The 23,058-nt window shown below is 41.9% G+C and overlaps 1 long non-coding RNA gene across 2 annotated transcripts in view; it reads right to left on the reverse strand.

Moving 5' to 3' along the window:
• Positions 1 to 19,044, reverse strand: part of LOC137303292 (uncharacterized) — a 250,024-nt gene extending 230,980 nt beyond the window's left edge. For both annotated transcript variants that reach the window (XR_010958477.1, XR_010958476.1), the window contains exon 1: positions 18,908 to 19,044. This is a non-coding gene — a long non-coding RNA (uncharacterized lncRNA). The remainder of the gene's footprint in view (positions 1 to 18,907) is intronic.
• Positions 19,045 to 23,058: the final 4,014 nt, after the last annotated feature.

Here is a 23,058-nt window from a genome sequence, read left to right on the forward strand (position 1 = left end):
CCTCACAAAATAGTATAGCCTAGCTGTAGGTCCAGTCAGAAGGAACATACTGACTCCTAAGAACAAATTTTATCTAACACTGGCTTAAACAGGTACGAGTAACTGACAAACACACATTGCGTTTGGCAAGACCCAAAACTCGATTCATGCTGTAATTGTTAAAAATATATATTTTATTCCTCAAAGTGTTCTATAGGTGCATCAGTACTTGATTCTGACTTATTCCAACGCACCCAGTATTTATCTCAATACAGTTCTTTACTGCTCCCAGTGCTTTATGCTCTCGAACCCATCCTATGCCATTTATAGTGCACTGGATGGGTTTGAAAGCATATAGTTCGCAGCATGGACCTGTCCACAAACTTAAATCAGCTTCATTCATGCAGAAAAAAGTACTGATTAACAAGAAGAGAATAACTGCTGCTTTATCCAAATATACTTCTGTGACTAAATTGCACCGACATCATTAAAAGAAAATTGCCAGCCAGAGACAAATCGAATCATTATTCCCAGTTAAAAAGCAATTGCATTGTATAGACTTTCTTGTCCAACTGTATATAATTTTCCAGAGGTCTGGACTAATAATCCCGAGAACGTGAGCTGAAATACCACCATGGCAGTTTGTGAATTTGAATTCAGTTTACAAAAAATAAAATCTGTAATAAAAAGCTGGTATCAACAAAAATGACCATGAAGCTGTCGGATTGTCGTAAAAACCCAACTGGTTCACTAATGTCCTTTAGGGGAGGAAACCTGCCATTCTTACCAGGTCTGGCCGATTTGTGACTCCAGTCCCCAACGTGGGTGACTCTTAACTGCTCTCTGAAGTGGCCTAGCAAGCCATTCAGTTGTATCAAACCACTACAAAGAACAGGAAGAATAAAACCGACAGACCAGTCTGTTGCAACCTCGGCATCAAGTTCGAAAATGACAAAGGCACACCCAGCCTAGTCGACCCTGCAAAGTTCTCGTCACAAACATCTGGGGACTGGTGCCAAAGTTGGGAGAGCTGTCCCACAAACTAATCAATCAGCAGCCTGATGTAGGTATACTCACAGAATCACACCTATCAGCCAATGTGCCAGTCTCCTCCATCACCATCCCTGGGTATGTCCTGTCCCACCGGCAGGATAGATTCACCAAAGGTGAGGGCACAGTGGTATACCGTCGGGTGAGAGTGGCCCTGGGAGTCCTTAACATTGATTCTGGACCCCATGAATCTCATGTAAAAATTTTAAAAATCTAAAACCCACTCCCAACCCGCCTCCGACCCGCCCATTTCCAATTTTAATGGAGGCGGTACAAGGGGGTGGGCATTAACCCGCTCTTGGGAGGTGGGTTGGTCACTAAAAACTTTCAAGGAGGCTGCGGGCCTCCATTTTTACAGCCTTTTTGTTTTTAACCCCTTGGGGTCGGATTCCCAGGCCTTGTACTTCATGCCACGTGAGAGGAGATGAGAAGACCTGAAACAGCAAGTAAATGCCTTTATAGCACTGCTTGTTGGCCCAGAGGAGCAGGAGTGCTTCCCCCAGGCCCAACAAGCCTACCTGCAGCGACCACCCCCAGGATCCCTGACCTCCCCCCAACGATCTCCGATCCTGACCCCCTGATGACCCCCGACCCCTCCATGACCCCCAATGACTCCTGACCCCGATGACCTCCCGACCCCGTTGAGTCCCGACACCGACTCCCCCCGATGACCCCAGACCCTCCCGGTGACCCCCGACCCCTGCCCCACCCCCCCAATCTAAGACTTATCTTCTCGTATCCACTTCCTTCCTCTTCTCCCGTCCGACTGAGGTCAGTCCATCAATCAGACTAGCCTGTCAGGAGGGAAACCGGCAAAAAAAAGACGCCCTTACATCAAAATTATAAGGACGTCCGGAAAACCTGTACTTCCAGGTTTCCCATCAGGAATTTCTCCCCCCTGCCACCTTTCTGGTTCCACATTAAAATTTAGGCCATAGTGAATCAGCATTCCATTTTATCCTGTGCCCAATTTTCTTTTCAAGTCAATGGAAAAGAAGAACGAGTACGGTGTAAAACAGGCTGCTGATTCGCTATGAGCCCGTTTAGTTCTACTGTTGAAGACCAATGTCACCCCCTAAGGATGTTAGCTCCTAATCCAATGACATCAAGAAATGAGACATTCTAACCCCCAATCTTTTTTATCCATTTTTAAAAAATCAATATGAATAACTAAAATAATAACCTGATTTATATACCAGAATGTCCTGGTCAGAATAAATAGAAAGCAGTGATTCTCGTTATTTTCCATGGACTGTTAGATGAATATATTTCTTATAAAATTGGATGGTGAACTACAATCTATTCTTTTACAAATTTATTTGCATCATTATGCTCCCCTCCCCTCCGCAGCCGTCCTTAAATATAAATGCTCTTTAGCTTGCACAAGATGTTACTCTATTTTTACTGCTTGCATTTCATACTGTAATTAGGTACAAAATCCATGAAGGTGTCACATCTGTCCTAGCACAGTGAACACTGTATGTTTATGATGACAGCTTAATGCTGTCGTGTAAGCTCCATCTTAGAATGGCAGGCCTTAAGACCAATGGAAGGCCTTTGAGGCAGATACCTCAGGAGTCTTTTGGTTGAAGGGATCATTCTCCAGGAATCTACTCTGTAGAGAAAAGCCAGAGATTTGGCAGCCTCAGGTGAATTCTAGGTATGGCGCAATTATCAGGGAAGATGCTCAAAGCAAATTTATAGACAGCTCAGAGCAGAATGGAACCAAAAAAGCACATTCAAACCCATGGAGATCTAGGGCTCAAAGACTGAGCCAGGGAAAGAAGAGGATAGCTCAAATAAAATGGCAAGGTTTTAGAATGTAGAGAAGGGCTTTATACGTGTCAGACCTAAAGAGAAAAGAGAGAGAAAAAGTAAACGGCAGAAAGTAAAGAGGGTTCAAGACAGAGTAAAATACAGGATTGAGAGAAAGCAAGGGTTGTAAAGGAAATTAATATTTATCAACTAGGTTAAACAAATGTAAAGCATACTCTGGACCACAGCAATCAGTAGAAATTAAGAGATAGAATACTCGGAACAAGCAATAGACCAAACAACAAAGAAATACATAAGAAGGCAACAAGAGCTAAATTGAAGGACCAACCTCATTCAGGAAGATAATGAGGATAGCTGAAATTCAAACATGGAACTTGAAAAGTCCTGGAATAAGAAACGGTCATGGAGCTTGTTCTTTGCACAGAGCAAATACAATTCACTTTATTGTGAACTCTATCAAACACATTTTTTCTCCTGAATAAGCAAAGAAGTTATTTAAACTTGTATAGAATCTTGATTAGACCACACTTGGTGTACTGTGCACAGTTCTGGTCTCCATATTATACAGAGCAAGCTTTTTTCAACTATTGCATGAACTCAACTTACTGCTTACAATCTATTTTCTTTTTAGAACAAATACTCAACAATTCTCTCTGTCAAGCTGTAAATCCTGATCCTTACAGGAGTTCTTGCTTCTTTAAAACACAATTTCAAAACTTTGTGTGCTCACTTTGGTATAATATCCATATTAAACTTTTTTTCCTGAAGATCCCTGATATTTTGGTAAATGCGCTTTGGGATATAATACTGAGCTGTACAGATAAGGAATGTAACATATTTGAGTCCTGATCTGCGTTGAGATCTTTGCTGGGGCTGGCATAATGTGTTACAATTGGCTTCAGTGTCCCTTTGCTAGGGAGAGGAAAAGAAAAATGGCTACATTTCCTGCTCCTGATCACTGTCCAGAAAGTTTCCATATATGATTTCAGGTAAGCGTAAGGTCGTGCTAGGCTGGAAGCTCCCCATGGCCAAATAGCCTGCCAACACTTAATATCCAGGCATATACATGAAACTGGAGACTTGGGTGAGGTACTGGAAGACAGACAACACCCATGGAGCCGTAGCACAGAATCAGTCATTATCACTGTCTTTAGGAAAGAAAGGGCAAGGGGAAAAACCAAAGGAGGAAATTTAATAAAAAAGCTATAAACTTCCTTCTCTACCATCGTCATTGATTTTGAAATCTGGCAGAAAGCCTGAATTATTTTAGTAAACCAACTTGATCGTAACCTTGTTTCCATCAGTTGAAGGGTATTGAAATAGTTATCAAATGGAAGATAATAGAAAGCTGGCAGTGAGTTACAAGACTCAATTCAACCGAGGGCTTTTGATGATGTCAGCAAAACACCCAAGATTAAATTGTAGCCTTTAACTCAGGCCAACTATTGGATATTGTAGATTAAACTTTGCTACATAGTTTTGCTGAAGACACATTGAATTGTCCACCTGTTGATAGGTTACAGCAAGGGGGTCATAACACCCACCAAATGTCAAACAACCGTTAACCCGCCACTATTTCCTCCCAGATCCTTTATTAGCCATGTAGGGGGGCTTGGAGGCCAAAAACCATCCTTCATTGGCTTACTACTACTGCGAGGGGGGAGAATACAGTTCTGGGGCAACACTTAAAATGCTGCAGCCAGTTAAAGGGCGGCATCACTTTTCAGCAGGGTGGCAAGAGAAGCAGCAGCCTTGGGAGTGTCAGCAGCAGGAAGTGCTCCCAGTTTTTCCAATGAGTCACTGGAGGTGCTGCTGGCAGAGTTGAGGGCCAGGAGGTTCCACGTAATGGGAACTGAGGGCAGAAGGCCCCACTGGAGAGTGGTGCAAGCTGTCCGAAGGGAGGTGATTGTGGCAGCCAGTCAACTTCGATCAACCCAATGGGACTGCTGCAGGCCGCCACCAAAGAGGTACGTTTGTTAAAAATACCTGAATGTGGAGTCAGGAGGAGCTGGAGTGCTCTTCTCAACCCTATATTAAAACCGTAGACCTCTGCCAGCCATGGCTAGCCCCCACTCCCAATCGCCGCTTCGCCCCCCCCCAGTCCCAAATTCCCAATCACTCCCCGTCCCAACTGCCCCCTCTCAATCACTCTCCCTTTCCCGGTTTCCCTCTTCCCAATCGCCCTTCCTTTCCTGGCCCCCTTTCCCAATCGCCCTCACTTTCCCGGTCGCCCCCCTTCCAATCACATCGCCATCCTCTTTAACGACTTACCTGAGGGCCGCTGCTGAAATTCAAAAGCCTCTTCACCGGCGAGCTGCCTGGAAATGCTCAGCAGGTGTCTGCAGCTCACCAGTCTCATTTAAACGAGGCCTGAGGCCTAATATTGGATGCCGCTTGGGCCTAGCCATTCAGGCGCAGGAGACTAATTTCTAGGCCGTTGGTTTTAAAAAGAGAATTCTTGCAGTAAAAAAGTTAAAAACTGAAAAAAATGTTTACTGTATTTCATATTTTAGTTCATATACATGGTGGTAAATTTACTTTTCAAGGTTCAACATTTCAAACTCTTTTTTATATAAAAGAGAGGGCAAAATGGAATTTCACATCAAAAATGATTCGGATCAGGTTAAAATGTAATTTGCAAAATGTTTATACAACACGAATTTCATTAGTTGATCTTTCTAAGATGCTCACGAAATTTGTAAGTGTTTTAGAAAAATAAAGCATTCCTTTAAAAAAGGCATAAACAGGATTTGTGCTATCAGTCTGGTTTCCTTTTGACGTGATTTGACATATTCAGAGGAAATGCCATAACTATTGCAGGGATGGCCAAATGTCATCTCCTGAATCACACAAAGCTCTTTTGTGACTGAGGTGCAGATCTTTTCACCGACACAATATATCCCGACATGAGAGAGGCAGAATAACAGAGGACATCATTTGCCATAATAAAGCAACATGCAGTCTTCCTCCCATGAGGGAATGAGAGGTTGATAAGGGAGGGAGAGAAAGAATGAGAAGAGGATGGAGTGAATGAGAGGGTGACGGAATGAGTGAAGGGAGGGAATGAGTGAGAGGGAGGGAATGAGTGAGAGGGTTGGGAATGAGTGAGCGTTCGGGGAACAAGGAGAAAAAGAAATGAGAGGGAATAATAAAGAGGGTGAAATGAGAAAGATGAAAAAGAGGAAGAGGATGAATGATATTGCTACAGCAAAAGTTATTCTTTTATTAATGCATTTTATTATTTTACTGTATGATTGAAGTATTTGGAATTAACAATAAACTCAGCCTTTGATCTTCATGTTGACTGTTAATGTCACTAGTGTTGCTTCCCTGCCCATTTTCACCCTATTGACCAAAGTGACCTTTGCATTTATAACTCTGAATATCAGATTTAAAGTAGTGTAATCACCAATTTCACAAAACTGATTCAATATTTTTAGAATTACAAATCTGCCAACTGTGAAATAAGATTAAAACCAAGTACAATGCACCAACCATTATTAATATAATTTTAAAAAAACTTTCTGGGGGAGCATACAGCAGGAGCCCACTGTACACACTAGAACATACATGATGGGGGGGGGGGGGGGGAGAGGAGTGGCTTTTGGAAAAAATATTTACAATTTGAAATTTGCTGCATACACATCTGACGGATGAGTAATAGCTGAATGCAATCTGCCAGGACAATAAACCAAATAAAGGAGGGGAGAGGGTTTATGAATAAAGAAATGGAGACAGTGTAATTCTGTACAATTTATATTTTTAAATGTAACAATTTTCATTCAGAGCAGCTTACCATGAACATTCATTTGGGCTATTAGGAAATCTTTTTAATAGATACCCTATTGCTGAATGAGGATCAGTTAAAGATGTTTAACCAGATTTGCAAAAAAAGAGTAATTTTGCTTGTATTAACTGAGGAGATTTTTTAAAAATCTATTATTCTGAAAGGCATTCTTCATTTTCTTTCAAGTACAAATATATGCCCTTCAACCATGGGCTTCAATGAAAACAGACAACAGATTCTGCAATTCAGCCTCACAAATCACTGGACGTTCTGCTAAATGTTAGTGCAATTTTCTCTTAGATTTAGAAAGATACATTTTATATGTAAACTATCTCTAATGCCAGCAGGAGTGCCGGTTGCCAGCCCCAGCTCGGCTGCCTCCTGATCCCCTCCCCACCTTTTCCCAGGAATACTTGAGGGCCACTGCCGGCAACACAGCAGCCTGAAATTAAAATCCGCTTTGCCTGCTGCACGTCTCCAGGCAGCTCACTGGTCTAATTTAAATGAGGCCTGAGGCCCAATATTGATAATGCCTCAGGCCTACACAGGGATCGTTCCCTGCGCCCAGTTTGCATAGGCAGACTGACGCTTTCCAATTTCACCTCCCATATCTTTCTCTTCCTCTCATTCAATGGGCTCTCTCTCCCTTTCCCTCCCCCAACAGAGGCCTTCTCTCACTCTCCTTTCACTCCCTCCTCCCCCACCAAAACAGGACATTTGTCCCTCTTCCTTCTACTTCCCCATCCCTGAGCCAGCTTTATTTCCTTCTCTCTTCCGCCCCCATCAGGTCGTTTCTCTCTCTCCTCCCTCCATTCCCCTAGGACCCATTGCTGCTGAAATGAAGAAATGTGGAGATCTATTCATCAGAGACAGACTCCTGTGCATTACCATTAACATTGGGGCTATATTTGATTATATGAAGAAAGAAGTGTGTTCCTCTGTGAATGTTAGAAGACTAACCATGTGGAGACTCCTGGGAATTGTAATCTTTCACATCAGAGACATTTTGTTGTTTATGCTTGGGGTCATTACATCGTGCCTCCAAATGGAAGGTGCCGGCTGATCAAGTGAAGTACGCAAAGTATTTTTGGTGGGGGACGGGGAGAGAGAGGAAGTACCCGGAGTCCAAGATGTTCAGAAGCCTAGTAGCACTGGTAGTGTTGATTCCAATTACTTCAATTGAACTTTCACCAGAGAATAACAGTTGGAGTGATTAAGAAGCATAACATTTCAAGTTTTAGTAGAAATGAAGATTCTGGAACTGAATGTTAAAGAATCATAAGAGTCACTTTGAAATGGAAAATTACAAACCTAAATTGTTGTAGATGAAAACTATCAATTGATAGTATTTCCAAATGCTGTTCCTCTAATAAAGATCTTTGTATGTGATTTTATGCCTCTCCCAGGAGATTGTGTGATGAGGAATGGGAGGGGTGGGGGGGTTGCTTGTTGGTGGTAGTTCCACCATGTCTGAATGGGGAGGACTTGATGAACCAAAGATGATCATTTCCTGTCTTTTACCATAAGTATGTATGAAACAAAGTTGGTAGCAGTATTTTTTTATATGAAAAAGAGCTGATTTTGCACTTATGTTAAAGTCTCAAGCACATGGTGGACCCTGGGAATAATTGTCCTATTGGAGAATGTGCATTTCCTGTCTTTGTATTGGAGCATGGTATGGGTTAGACCTTGAGGGCAGCATTTGGAGGTATCTGAATGTGGGTAATGAGCCACCTGGGTGGGGATTGTGGAGTATTGGGTGGAAGGAGCCCAAGCTTGTTCCTAGATTCCAGAATGTTCAGAGCCTGGCAACATTTTTGTGTCAAATGTTTCTATTATAAATTCCTAAATCCACATTTAGAATAGAAACTGCCTATATAGTGAGCATGTTGTAATTACATCCTTCCACCAGTGGATGTGCAATACTACCTAGGTCCTCAGCCTGTGCTGCAGGGATACTCAATGCTTCAACCAACTCTACGGGCATGATTTTTATTCAGAGCCGGGTACCCCATGCGGCCGCAGATATACATTTGGGGAACCCGGAAGCAAATTGAATGACTCGCAATCTGCGATTGCAACTTAATTGAAGGTGAGTATTTGAGCTTCCGGATTTCCCACTCGCCCGGCAGCTGGCTGCCTATCGACAGTGAAAGGAGCTGCAAAGCAGGGAGGGGGAGGGGGCAGGAGGAAGAGATCATCGGCACTGCAAAAAATCGGAGTTGGGGGGGTGGAATGTGGATGACATCGGGGGGTCAGCCAGCATCGGACATCGGGGGGGTCCAGCCAGCATCGGACATCGGGGGGTCCAGCCAGCATCGGACATCGGGCCAGCCAGCATCGGACATCGGGGGGTCCAGCCAGCATCGGACATCGGGGGGTCCAGCCAGCATCGGACATCGGGGGGTCCAGCCAGCATCGGACAACCAGCGGGTCAGCCAGCATCGGGCATCGGGGGGTCCAGCCAGCATCGGACATCGGGCCAGCCAGCATCGGACATCGGGGGGGTCCAGCCAGCATCGGACATCGGGGGGTCCAGCCAGCATCGGACATCGGGGGGTCCAGCCAGCATCGGACATCGGGGGGTCCAGCCAGCATCGGACATCGGAGGGTCCAGCCAGCATCGGACATCGGGCGGGTCAGCCAGGATCGGACATCTGGCGAGTCAGCCAGCATCGGACATCGGGCGGGTCAGCCAGCATCGGACATCGGGGGGCCCAGCCAGCATCGGACATCGGGAGGTCCAGCCAGCATCAGACATCTGGCAAGTCAGCCAGCATCGGTAATCGGGGGGTCAGCCAGCATCGGACATCTGGCGAGTCAGCCAGCATCGGACATCGGGGGGTCCAGCCAGCATCGGACATCTGGCAAGTCAGCCAGCATCGGACATCGGGCGGGTCAGCCAGCATTGGACGTCTGGCGGGTGAGCCAGCATCAGGGTCGGGGGGGGGGGGGTGCGGGGCAGTGGTCAGCCAGCGATGATATCAGAGGGATTAGCCAGCATCAGGGATCGGGGGGGCGGGGGGGGGTCAACCAGCATCAGGGATCAGGGGGGTCATCCAGCATGAGGGATTGGGGGGGGGGGGGGGGGTGTCAGCCAGCATCAGGGATCGGGGGGATCAGCCAGCATCAGGGATCGGGAGGGTCAGTCAGCATCAGGGATCGGGAGGGTCAGTCAGCATCAGGGATCGGGAGGGTCAGTCAGCATCAGGGATCGGGAGGGTCAGTCAGCATCAGGGATCGGGAGGGTCAGTCAGCATCAGGGATCGGGAGGGTCGGCCAGCATAAGGGATTGGGGGGGGGTCAGCCAGCATCAGGGATTGGGGGGGTCAGACAGCGACGATATCGGGGGGGGTCAGCCAGCATGGGAAGCAATGGGAAACCCGAAAAGATAAGGTTAAATTCATTTAAGTTTTCCAATACACAAAATATTAAGTACCTCAAGTATTTCATTGAGGTACATTGCCCCTTTAAGTATTGGCCCGCCGTCTTTAAATGGGGCAGGGACTTCAAGGTGTCTGCTGTGCATACGCATCGAAACCTGCCTGGATTAAACCCAGAAGTGGGCGAGTTGGAGCCGGGATGCGGTCCCGCTTCAAAAAGTTATTATTTTAACCTCCCACCAGCCCCCAACCCACCCATTCTTGGGGGTTAAAATTACCCCTATTTCACTGTTTATCAAATTTCCCTAAGTTTTTCTATTTAACTACAAACATTATCAAATCAAAGTATTTTAGAAAAAGAATGGCAGAATGTACAACTTTAAAATGGGGACCGAAATATGTCTGCACACCCTTGTCCAATTTTGCCCTACCCTCTAATCCCACTTCTTCTGAAGACTACTTGGTCTTGAACCGCCATGTAAAATGCCATGGGAGATAGATTATTATTAAAATAAGATTTTTGCAGTTCAAGAAAACATTGCTTTGTCAATATGGTGTCATACTGTAGTGATTCTTTCCAGTCCATGTCTTGCGACACGCAAAGTCAACGAGATGATTGTGAGAGATGAAGGAGTACAAAGGGAAAACACATAGGGCCTGTTTTAAACAGGAGTGTGCCCTGTGTCCTGTGCACTCCACCTCTATCCAAATCAAAGTCATACATCTCAGATGCTTCCATCACTTCACTTCTTTCAAAGATGCCATAGTTTGATGTGGCAACCTCAGAGGCATCACATCTGAAAAAATGTTACAAAGTATTTTAGAAAAAGAATGGCAGAATGTACAACTTTAAAATGGGGACCGAAATATGTCTGCACACCCTTGTCTAATTTTGCCCTACCCAAGGGCAAAATAGTCCACCAATGTTTCTACAAATTAAACAATAGAAGATATCATACATCTTTGTTAAAAATAAAGCACAAATAATCTTTCAAATCAAAGGGGGATTCACGTCAATCATCTATCCATGTTGTACTTCTCTGAGTTTTGTTCATTAGAATGCTCAGAATAGTTTTCAGCAAGTGTGGTGGAGACAAAAACATCGAAGGTGTTCAAAATACAGCTGGATGCTATGAGACTGACTGTAATTACAGTACTAGTAGGATGAGCTTTGATTGACTGAATGGCTTTTCTCCCCTTTTAGTTTTCTTATATTCTTATTTGAGCACAATATTCCAAATGTACACTTATTCCAAATTACCTTACCTGTTTGTTTTATGAAGTTTCCCATGATAATAATCAAATTCCCTTGTAATACGTCTGAGCACTTCTCTAGCCATATTAGCAGCTTTATATTAAGTTGATACTTTCAGTGCATTGTTAATGACATAAATCCTTTTCCACTTTTGCCAGTGGAGAGTCCTTCATTGTGTACTCTGCTCTTCTATAACAATTACCATACATAGATCAATATTAAAAAGCTATGTTCCATTTCTAAGTCCATCTACTTAATTTGCTAAGGTCTCTTTGCCAGTCCAGGGAAATTCTTGTCTTCCTGGTCTCACGTTTTTTTTCCAAGAATTAGAGGGTTGAAATTGTACTGCACAATATTAGTAACAAATAAGTTCACATGGTTGATCAAATTCCTTTGTCTAATATTTTAATGAAGTTGTCAACTCATATATTTTACAAAACTTCATACTTTTATTATGTCAAAATATATTAGGGTCCTGTGCTATAGTCTCAGAACATTTGAGATGTGTTTAGATCTTCACAGGTTTACAGTGCAACCCTTTGCTTCTGTGTGTCTTCATAGTGCATAAATACTGTTCACATTTTATAGATTTTTAGTTCAATAAATGGCATACTTGGCAGTTGATGCTAGCTCAATTGTTAATTTTAAAACTGAGAATGATAGATTTTTGTTAACCAAAGGTATTAAGGGATATGGGGCGAAGGTGGGTATATGGAGTTAGGTCACAGATCAGCCATAATCTCATTGAAGAGCGGAACAGGCTCGAGGGGCTAAATGGCCTACTCCTGTTCCTATGGTGGACAGAGGAATTTCACTCAAGCATTCATTACTGAAACACCAGTCCATGTCAGTGATTCCTGTCCCCGCGAGCAAACAGTTCTAATCACATTTACCCACCTTGTTCCCATGTCTCTTCGATGTCCTGGCCAATATTTATACCTCAACCGCACCAAAAAAAAACAGATGATCTGGTCTTTATCACATTGCTGTTTGTGGGAAAGTTGGCTGCCATGTTTCCTACATTACAACAGTGACTACACTTCAAAAGTACTTCATTGGCTGTAAAGCGCTTTGGGACATCCTGAGGTCATGAAAGTCTTTCTTTTTTTCCCACCCCTTTTCCTTCATCACACAATATAATTTCAACCCCTCAGTTATAACGTTCAAGGTTCCATTTTATCCTAAAACAATGAGAAGGAAATCTGGTTTATTACTTAAATCATCCAAAGTCAGACTCAGGTCTAAAGAACTGAAGCTAAACAACCTTTTTTTAAAATAGGGTCCAGATGATTTAATGCAATATTCTACTATTTGTGCATTTATTTATTAAATTATACTGGGACCAGCCAACTGGACCACCCTGGTCTTTTCCAGGCCTTGACAGTCTCATGTTCCTATGCAAATTAAGTCAAAATATATTAGGGTCCTGTGCTTTAGTCTTAGAACATTTGAGTTGAATTTAGATCTTCACAGGTTTCCTGTGTCTCTTCATAGTGCATAAATACTTTTTGCATTTTATAGATTTTTAGTTCGATAGATGGCGTACTTGCAATATATCTATGTCACATCTCTAAGTTGTATGACCGTTAAGAGTGGATTATAGTCATAGATTCTATATTATTGTATATCATATTGATATTGTCAGTATTTTATGATTCGTACGTCCTGCTGGAAGGTTTATAACATTCAGCTGATTGCCCCCTTACCCTTTCATTTTATAGGTTTCAATATGTCCTGCTGTTACCCCTGAAAATATTAGCCATTGAAATATTTTTTGACTCAATTTCACTTTTATGCAAGTATTCACAATCTAGATTTTTTTTTCCCCACAGACTTTGAAAAAACTTTTTAAAAATTAACATTTAACACTTAATTCAGAATTTTGTTCCTTAAGGGAGGTAGGCAGAGAGGTGAGTGAGATTCTGTGAGGGCATGGAAATACCATTACAGTATCTTCGGGCACTGTTTGAATTTAGTTAGAATTTGGCAATGGATGAATAAATATTAATGAACCACCTTAAATAAATGTCCCAGCACACTTTTGTGTAGGTGCCTTGGAATTACTCTGGGGTTGCAGGGATGAAATGGTCTTTCACAGAGATTATTCTGCAGTCATTTCAGAACTGAAATATAGTCATCTCTGAAACTTAATGAAAATAAAACTTTAACAAATGGAGACACTGATGGATCAGGGTTAGGTAATAGTAATTTTCAAAATTGTTTCGTAAAATCATTTATTATTAATGGGTTTAATTGTGATCTGCAAAGTTTACATATCTAGTTAATTCACAGCACAGATAGAGTCACATCTTACATATTCAGACATGTAATATATTCCACTGAGCCTGCCCATTCAACTGTCTCTTGTCTTTCCTGCCACATATATCTATATCATTTATAAAATTTAATAACCATGAATCCCTTCAGATGCCAGGAACTTATCTATTTCCTCAAAACCCTCAAAGTTGTCTGAACAATTACCCGCACTGACAGTTTGTTCCATATGTTGATCACCCCTTTGCTAAAGAAAATCTGATTGAATTTTCTGTCTGCTTTAGTTTTCCTTACTTTGAATTTATGCCCCCTATTCTGTATATAACAGAAAAACTGCTCAGATTTTAACTTACTGGACCCCTTCATATAATATTTAAAACATCTACGAAGTCTCCTCATACTCTCCTCCCCAAGAGAGAAAAGCTCCAACCTACACAATTGAATAATCATACTTCAACCCTCCAAGTTTCCGCAGTAATCTTGTCGCCCTCAGCTGAACCCTCTTCAATAACATGTCCCTTTTGAAAGAGGGATAACCAAACTGGACATGATACTTCAAATGTGAGTGTAGAACACATGACATGTCTTACATTCATGACTAGTTCTTTAGCATGTACTACATTCCTGGCAATTTCTTAACATGTACTACATTCCCATGTATTCTAGTTTTATTCAAGTGTTAATCCATTTATTTTAAATGGGTTAATGACTGAGTAAAACTGGTGCAGGCAAGAACGTAGTACGAGTCTATTAAGCATTTGTACGTCAACTTTGCCAATGGAAATTTCTACACTGTGGCCTCACCAAAGCCCTATACAATTCTAATATCACTTCTTTTGATTCATCTTTTGCTATGCATTACGACTTTTTGTTTACTTTCTTTACTACCTGGGAAGACTAGGCTGCTTCTGTTAGTAACATGTCTGACACGTTAAGAATGTTCCCATGTAGCCACGGTTACATTTTCTTTTTCCAGATATCGTAACCTCATATTTACATGCATGAAGCTATATTTGCCACTTTTCCACCTACAAACCAAATATCTACAAATCCTTCTGAATTGTGCACATTGATTCTCGTCATTTAATGTCACACTAAATGTGTTATACAGCACTGAAAACCACATAATATCGACATTCAGATCTTTGCATAAATTTAGCTAGCACTATATATAAGCAAGAGTGAGATTGCTAGTTGGCAGATAGCAGCCGATCGAATTGAAGAGAGGGCAGGATTAGATAGATCATACTCCATGGGTGAGTGAAGTGTTATATAAAATAGCAGATGAGTTATCTTTAAGTGAAGTCCATTAGCTCGTCCCAAATTAAGACACTCTTTGCTGAAAGGACAAGCGGTGAAGATGAAAATCTACTCTGGTGTGTCTAAATTGGAGGTTTGTTTTCCAATGAATGTTTTTCTTTATTTTGATGGGTAATTGAATTAAGTTAAGATGGAAGTATTGAAAAGTGATTGCATGACTTAGATTTTTACGATTTTTAAAAATCTATTAACAGCTCTACTTATCTTTGTGGGGAATGCGCAGTCACATATTTGCAAATGTAAATAGATTATTTTGCTTCAAGTGTTTATGCTGCACACCATTTGCCTCATCTACACCTGGGCACATTTAATGCACAAAGTCAGTTTCTACACCTCAGGACTGGATTAATTATGGGTGTTGCCAGTAATTTCGCTCACCTTGAGAAATATTACATTTGAATTTCATGGGCAAATTGAGAATGCAAAGAAGGCCCAATTTGGACCAGATTCAAAGTGTGTGCAAGAAACGATTAATTATGGGCATTGTCAGTATTCTTTCTCATCTTGAGCAATTTTACATTCCAATTTCATGGGCAAATTGAGAATGCAAATAAGACTCAATTGAACCAAATTGTGCGCAAAACACATTGCTGCACTCATCTGCTGAAAGATGATAGAGCCTTGCGGTTTTGAGATGGAAGGGCAGAATAGGAAGACAATCAAAATATAATCCAAAATACATGGCATTTATTTTGAAGCTATTTCACTGAATAGTGAAACGACTTCATGAAACCAATTCGAAAAAATGAACGGTTGTCTTGGAAAGCATCCGATAGAACTTTTTATCTTTTCTTCAGTCCACTCTTCCATCAGTCCCAACACTCACTCCCCTTCCCACAGCACCTTCCTGTGCAAGCGCAGGGTCCAGACATTCCTTCCAGGTGAAACAGCGATTTACCTGTACTTCTTTCAATTTAGTAAACTGTATTCGCTGCTCACGGTACAATCTCCTCTACACTGGTATGACCAAACGCAGATTGGGTGATCACTTTGCTGAACACCTCCACTCAGTCCGCAAGCGTGACCCTGACCTTCCGATCGCTTGCCATTTTAATTCTCCGCTCCGCTCCCACTCTGACCTCTCTGTCCTTGGCCTCCTGCACTGTTTCAATGACAGCTCGAGGAACAGCACCTCACCTTTCGATTAGGCACTTTACAACCTTCCGGACTCAACACTGATTTCAATAACTTCAGATCATAACCACTACTCCCATTTTTTCGGACAGGAGGTGCTGGGAATCGTTCTGCTGTTGCTATTTACAGTTCTTGTAAAACAAACCAATCTTTTGCTTCTTTACTTGTCCCATTACCACCCCCTTTGCCTTGCACCATCATCCCTTTTGTCATTTAATCACTCCTGCCCTCCACCCGATCATAGACCTTCCCTTTTGTTCTTTCCTCCCCTCCCCACTTTGCCTGGCTCTGTACTTGCTTAAAAACTGTTAAATCCTTACTTCTTCCAGTTCTGACGAAAGGTCATCGACCTGAAATGTTAACTCTGTTTCTCTCTCCACAGATGCTGCCTGACTGGCTGAGTATTTCCAGCATTTTCTGTTTTTATTTCAGATTTCCAGCACCTGCCATATTTTGCATATTACATGGTCATAGGCAGCTATGTAATACCTCAACCAAATGAACATTCTTCCTGTGTGAGTGTCAGCTGGCTATTCAACCATGTGGGATATCATGAATGAACCTGACACAGTCCTCACCAGACAGCCACACAGGCACTTTCCAGCATAGATCACTGGACCATACATAATCTGTGCAGGATTCCTGATTGATTTTTTTCTCCCTTCCTAGCCTTGCAACAAAGTCCAAATACAGCATTATCCCCCCACCCCCCAACCAGGGTTTGAACCTGAGACTTTCCTGATCTGTTTAGTTTGGCCAGTAATTTATATTGAAAGCATTTCCCTTTCAGTAATGATATTCTATAACTTGCGATGTTGAATTCAAGATTGTGGCTGTCTCTTCACATGCTGATGTATCTCTTTTGTTTTAGGGTGTCATTTTTGTATTCAACATTTAACATTTAACTTTCCCAAAAAAACAAGAATTCCACCTCCTTCCCATCAAAACCAGCTTTTCCTGAGCCTCTTGTGTTTTTTGCCACATTTTCTCTCCATTTTGCAAACACGTTCTGAGAGCAGTATGTACCGCATGTACTGATCATTACAATCCCTCCTTGCTCTCACAGGTCAGCTGCTCTGCTGGAGTGTCTCGCATGGCAATGTTTCAAAAGTATTTCAGATAGCGGCAAGATGAGCTTCCTGCAACGCCAATTAAGTGCTGCGCCTTCCACTGCCAACTTTTTCAAGCATGCAAACAGCACCTTCCTGTGACTTTGTATCACTGCTAGGTCAGTAGATTACACAACCTTGTCTTACTTCAATTTAAGTCACAAGTGAAAAGAAAAGGAAAGACTTACATTTATGTAGCACCTTTCATGACCTCAGGACATCCTAAAGCGCTTTACAGTTAATGAAGTACTTTCTGAAGTGTAGTCACTGTTGTAATGCAGGAAACGCAGCAGCCAATTTCCACACAGCATGGTCCCACAAACAGAAATGAGATAACGACCAGATAATCTGTTTTAGTGATCTTGGTTGAGGGATGAATATTGGCCAGGATAGCAGTTAGAATTCCCCTGCTCTTCTTCAAAATAGTGCAATGGGATTTTTTACAGCCGCCTGAGAAGGCAGACATTTAAAGGTTTAATGTCTCATCTAAAAGACAGCACCTCCGACAGTGCAGCACTCCCTCAGTACTGCACTGGAATGTCAGCCTACATGTTGTGCTCAAGCCTCTGGAGTGGGACTATGAACCCACAATCGTCTAACTCAGAGGCGAGAGTGCTACCAACTGAGCCACGGCTGATTCAGTGGTAGCATTGATTGTGCTGTGAAGAGCACATTCCAACTTTTTGCCTGCAACACAACTGTCTGAAGGGGTGGGTGGGAAGAAGTCCAACAATTGGGCCTTATATATAAAACACGAAACAAAGTCACTTTTCAATTAATTAGAATTCATCCCTGACAATGATCAGTAATTGATAAGACTATCTCTTCAGCACACATCGTCTGCGCGAGTTCCATTATATAAATAAATAGGCAAAAGTGGTATTTCTTAACATTTGATGTGGTTCTTTCAGAGTAAAAATCAAACCGCTCATTAAGAAATGAAAGTGCTGCTCCTAATGTCCCTTTTGAATTTCTTCAATGGTCTCTCAAGTCACTGGCTCAAATTACCAGAAGAATGAGTGATACGCTCTGCATCTTTTCTTTGTCTCATTATGTCAGTCAATGCTTACTCTATTTGCAAAGTCTGGCTGTTCTGCATTTTTAGGGAGCGCAGGGACTTAAAGATACTTTATTAATTTGGGCTAGCCTTCAATTTGCTGACATGCACTCGCTCCCCCCCAACACATGAAAAGAGAGAAATAACTTCAATTCAAGGATGAGGTTGTGTAACTTCAGTAATTGCTATGTGTAGACTGGCTCAAACACACTGTTGTTATGCTGACAGTCACCTAACTGTAAAATCTAATTAATACAACATACAGGCGGGTTGGCAATGTGCTGAGTATTTGCATATTTTACTTCAATAATGCAAAAAAAGCACCCACAAATTGGTCCTCTAGGAGTCATAAGATGCATTAGTTTATCTTACTGAAACCTTTAAAAATCCATGTACCATAATTATTATCATAAGAATCAATCGGCTACAAAGGAATCCTGGATATTTTCCAATGAATCTTGGTTGCTTTATTTTTAAATTTAGACTTCTCACTTGACATTAATGATATTAAAAACAATAACAGAATCAACCATACGGTACACCAGTTCGTCTTTGCCAGTGTATTAAGATATGCCACAAATTAGTTATGTTTAGTTAATTGTTTTGGAGAAAACTCCCCACAAATCATGACCGAAGTATATAAATAGATGGGTTTTATCTACCAGAGGAACTTCTGTTGCTTTTCCTTGTTAGCTGATGAAACTCAAGAAACAACTAATTTCTTAAGACAGACTTGCTGACAATCCTACAGGAGTCTAAAAAATCTCATAGTCCATTACTCACGCCATTGTCCACAATGCTCGTTTTGAATGGGTTTCATCTTATTGTGGCTGTTTGTACCACTGCTTCTGTGTGCTGTGGCTGCTCTTTGGGTACCCACCCAAGATTTTAAGCTTGTTTACTGCATACTTCCCAAGTGATGTCCCTTCTACAGCCTGCCCTCCATTCAGCAGTTGTACAGTGATACCATTTGGCATCATCACAGGAACAGGGAGGAATGCAGTACCAAATGGTATCTTTAGTAGTTAATACATTAATCTGACACTAAGTTATAACATGTGACTGCGATTCCACACACTGGAGGCCCATGCCTCCAAATCTAGCCTGTGCTATTAGGTGGAATCACTGAACTAATACAAAGTGTCTACCCACAGACATCAAGTGAAACATTGGAGCTTGAATTTCACATCTTAGTGGCTGCCTCAAAAGTAGCAACAGCAGGATATTCGGATCCTTAGGTGATCAGCAGATCACTTAGGAACCACATATGACGCAGAGACCTAAGCAAGGACTAAATAAGTTAAATGGATAATGATGATGACAACCACCTATTTGAGCTTACTGGGCTGCTCAGAAAGAGTGTTCTCATCCATGACATTTTTGATTCAAGGTTTTGATGGTAAGAAGACAATACTTTGGACTTAGTTTTCTGGTGACTTTCCTTTTTAAACAACTAAAAACCATCTGGCTGCTGCTTTTAAGGGAACAAGTCCATACCAAAATACACCTCTGGTGGAGTAAGGACAGCACTCAGGTTCCCCCACCACCTCCTTCATTAAACACATTAAAGCTAGTTTCAGATAGCTTCGCACAGGGATTGACAACCACTCGAGAAATTCAAAGGTCTCTCAAGATCCTCCATTTTCATTCATATTTATTACATAAAGCCAGCCTGGGTTGTACAGACCACATAATTTGAGACACTTATTTGGCATGACCATAACAGAAAAATATTTTTTTTGGGATGACAAACAATCCACAGTCCCTCCCACCCCATTATTAGATTCCTCCTAGGAATGAGAACTGAGAATGACAGATTTAGACAGTTGGGTGACATCTCCTGTGCAGCTAAATGCCATTACTAATTGATCAATAGTTATGATCTATTACATGGATACAGATAAGGAAAATTGTAATGCCCTCTGACAATCCACAGAGTGATTAAAATACTGCCCAACTCACCTGTCTCATTTAATTGCTATTAACTTTTTTATGAACAGGAAAGACCATTAGGCCAAACAAGCCCACCCATTTCAGGGATCAATCCCACCAGCCCACTTTCTTATCAAATCTCTCAATGCTTTCTCTCTCCTGAAAAGCTTCCAATTATATCTTGATTGTTTGCTATCCGTGGTAAATTTCTACATAGCTCAGTTACCTTTTGGATCAAAAAGTTCCACCTGACTTCCCTTCCTACCCCTAACTTCCATATTTGCACTGTTCGCCATAGTGAACAATTTGCCTGCAGAAATTTTGACAATTCCCTTTGCAATCTTGAAAACCTCGATCAGGTCAGTTCAAAATATCTTTTTTTGGAAAAGAAAACAAGCCCAACTTTTTCCTCATAACTTAAAATTCTAATGTCCAATATTGTCTTCAATGCTTGCCTCAATACTCTCTCAAGGTCAATATCATCCTTCCAATAATTAAATGATGAGAAATGCACACAGCACTCCAGACAGGCTCTGACCAGTGCCTTGTACAACAACACAATTCTATCCCTCTGCGAATCCATGCTAGTTATTTGATATCTATCGCCGTTAAACTGCATCTGCCATCTGCAGTAATAGTTACCGAAGAAATCTACATCCTTCTTAATCTGGCTGCATTGTTCTCTGTTACTTGCTTTGCCTCCTACTTTGAATAGCTACAGTTATCAGATGGAGTGAGCATAACTGTAGGCACTGGGAGATCTCTGGGATACTCTTTGTGAACTGAAGAATTTTTTTTTAAAACTGTTTCAAACAAGTAGCTTTTAATCTTGCAATGGACTTGATTCATTTTCAATTCATTGACAGGTCAGTCAGAATTTTGTTAATATGGTAAGAAAGCATAGAATGAGAAAAAGTCAATCAGCTAAGGTTTGCTGTTTCCTATTACAATATTCACAATCTTAAATTTATCTTTGTTAAAATATATCTTTCTTTAGCATGTCTGCTAACTTGGCCCAGGCTCCTTTGAATGCTACATTTTTGTTCTTTGTATTTTGGCTATTCTGCTCAGTAATGAAATCACGGTTTGAATGCTTCAGGCGGAATTGTATTCAGTGTGTGGCAGCTCTAAATCACATTGATGTCACAATGCAGGGAACAACAATACTTAAGATGTCGCAAACAAAAAGAGATTCCATTCCTGCCTTTGACATTTTGTGTCACTGATAAGAGGAAGGACACAAATAACTGCACAAGCAACCAGTGCATTCAGCACCAACAGATTGTTTTTTGACATGAACTCCAGCCTGATGATAGTGGAATCCAACAGTCACTGTTCTGGTACCATTATAATGGAATGACACTGTGCCACATTAAAATCAAATTGTTTGTCTAATACAGCCCCTGTCCTATTTTATTTATTTTTAACCAATCACCTTTTTGATGCCATAGCACACAAATTCAATAGGAGCACATCAGGGCACCTGCCTTGTGCAGCAGGCCACAAATTGCTGCTTAGGTGCCCAGGCCAGTGGTGGGGGAGGTGCCAGGCACCATCCCCCAAGAACACGGTTGGGCTATGCTAGCAGTGAGATGTATGACCAAAAGCAATGGATCAGATCACCAACCCACTGAAAGACATGAAGCTGTGTTTATTTTCAAAAGTGTAATACATAAAAATAGATTACATTTTTAGACCAGCTAATGAAGTCTCACTCTAAATAAGTGTATCACAAACAGCAATGAGATAAATGACCAGATAATCTGTTTTGGTATTGTTGGTTGAGGGATAAATGTTGGCCAGGACACTAGGAGAACTCTCCTACTCTTCTTTGAATAGTACCTTGAGATCTTTTACAGACAGGGCCTCGGCTTAATGTCTCATCTCAAAGACGGCACCTCCGACAGTGCAGCATTCCCTCAGTACTGCACTGGAGTATCAGCCTAGATGATACGTTCAAATCTTGAAGTAAGGCTTGACCTTCTGACTCAGAGGTAAGAGTGCTACCACTGAGCTAACACTGACACCTACTATACCAAAAATTGTATTGATTTCAGTACTGACCTGGGTTTTACATTACAATTTGGGGAGGGTGGGTTAATTTGGAACATTTACCCCAGAAGCAGATACTGCAGGGCAGATTCGACAAAAACAGAGAAATTATGAATGTGCACAATTTGCATATCTGCAGTTGCTTTGATGTCGCAAATGCAATATTAAAGGAAGTATACATCCACAGACTTTACACAAGCACAGTTAGCTGAAAGTGATGTTCAGAAATTTGCCAGTCTGGCTGCAGCCTTTGCTGATGTCAGGAGAACGTCCAAACTGCACTGGCGAAAGTGCATTGTTGGCCTGAACAGACGGCATGAGAGCTTACCTCAACTTACCAGCATCCAGGCCCAATATAATAGGCGTGGCAGGAAATGCCAACAGCAGGAACTGTTCAGCTTTGCCACTATCAGAACTGCTGGTCAATGGCAGTCCTTGGAATCCCCACTCAAATATGGTTTTGGTGCCTTCGAAAGCAAATTATATTGTTAGCTCAGAGTGCACTTTTGGAGACTATTCTACAGAATAAAGTTGACATAACACTCACCAGAAAACGCAAATTGCACCAGGTTTTTTGTTTAAAAAAATTCTCCAATTTTTCTCCCATCTTCTGAGTGTGCTGAGTCATGTTGGGGTACGGCTCCCTTGGTGCAGCTGTTCTCCAGTCCCTTGTCCAGGTAGACATTCTTCATGTGTACGCCTAAATAGTGCCAGCAGTTATTTGAATATGGGTGCATCATAGCCAAACCCAATCCGGCCCTCATCCAATGTCCACACACATACACACACACACACACGCACTAACCCTGGCTGATTGTCCCTCCCTTAGGGATATTGAAACCAATGGTAGCACCCCTTCTACTACTCTGTTAATATCTATCAACTCAGCAGAGGCGAGGATCTTCCAACTTTGTCTGGGGGGGATTTTAACTCCCGGGTGGGAAAATGGC

Source organism: Heptranchias perlo, chromosome 1, assembly GCF_035084215.1.
Source record: "Heptranchias perlo isolate sHepPer1 chromosome 1, sHepPer1.hap1, whole genome shotgun sequence".
NCBI classification, from domain to species: Eukaryota; Metazoa; Chordata; class Chondrichthyes; order Hexanchiformes; family Hexanchidae; genus Heptranchias; species Heptranchias perlo.